General features: G+C 34.0%; 1 non-coding gene across 1 annotated transcript; it reads right to left on the minus strand.

Moving 5' to 3' along the window:
* Positions 1 to 274: 274 nt before the first annotated feature.
* Positions 275 to 347, minus strand: TRNAA-CGC (transfer RNA alanine (anticodon CGC)). The gene has a single exon. It is a non-coding gene; the product is annotated as a tRNA-Ala (tRNA).
* Positions 348 to 1092: the final 745 nt, after the last annotated feature.

Below are 1092 nucleotides of genomic sequence, written 5' to 3' on the forward strand. Positions count from 1 at the left end.
ACTTGTGAGTGACCAACCGCTTTTAACAATGGTAGAGAAACGAGAGTAGAGAAGGAGAATATCCTCAATCACAGGTCAGCAGTGCAAATAAACCCAGCCACTAAATAAACCCAGCCACCATTCTCCTTCCGCACGATCTAACAGTTTTTATGAATGGTAGGTATGTCGTCGGTAGATAGAAGAGGAAGAAGATCCCTCACTCACAAGTCAGCGCAAATAATCTCATTTTTCGTTATTTTTCAAAAAATAAAAAATAAAAAATACAAAACCCTTATGGAGGTGCGGGGAATCGAACCCCGTGCCTCTCGCATGCGAAGCGAACGCTCTACCATATGAGCTACACCCCCAATTTTATGAATAAATTACTCTGTCATCATTATATGCATAAAGAACATATAATCCTTACAAATTAGCATGAGACTGCAACAATTTTGTCAATATTGTTTTTCTCTATCTTTTTTCTTTTTTAATTTTGAGTTTAAAATCAAATATGGTATGAGTGCTTGTCGATTTATAATGGATTGAAATCTAACCACATTGATTCATGAGGAACCGCACTGATATCATTTTTGGACGATATTATTTTATTTTAATTTTATTAATTAAAATAATATAATCTCATCGAAAAATAATGTTGACCTGGTATGAGTCTAAAATTTCATATCAAGTACAAGATGCTAATAATAAGTAAACAATAAATCATAAACAAAAAAGTCCAGGTTTTTGGTTAATTTTTAGCTGAAATATTCCATCAAAAATAGCTAAAATAACATAAAAATATCAAATTAAATCACTTACACTACCTATAAAATAACTAAAAATGACATATATATACCAATCCAGCTAGTTTTTACAAGTATTTTTTATTTTCTTGTGAAATTAGAGCAGCTTTGGAGAAAATATGAAAACGGATATAAATGTGAAGTAAATTTCCTACGTAACTTTTCGTGGCCGTGTTTTGGTATGACGAAAGACGAGGAGAAAAGCCTTCTTCCACTGTCACCGGGATGGCTTTCTTCTTCCCTGTTCATCGTCGAAGGTAGAAAGGGCCCTTAACTAGAAGGTTGGTTGATTCACGCGCGGCGACCTTGA

This window comes from Musa acuminata, chromosome BXJ3-11 (genome assembly GCF_036884655.1).
Source record: "Musa acuminata AAA Group cultivar baxijiao chromosome BXJ3-11, Cavendish_Baxijiao_AAA, whole genome shotgun sequence".
Lineage (NCBI taxonomy): Eukaryota > Viridiplantae > Streptophyta > Magnoliopsida > Zingiberales > Musaceae > Musa > Musa acuminata.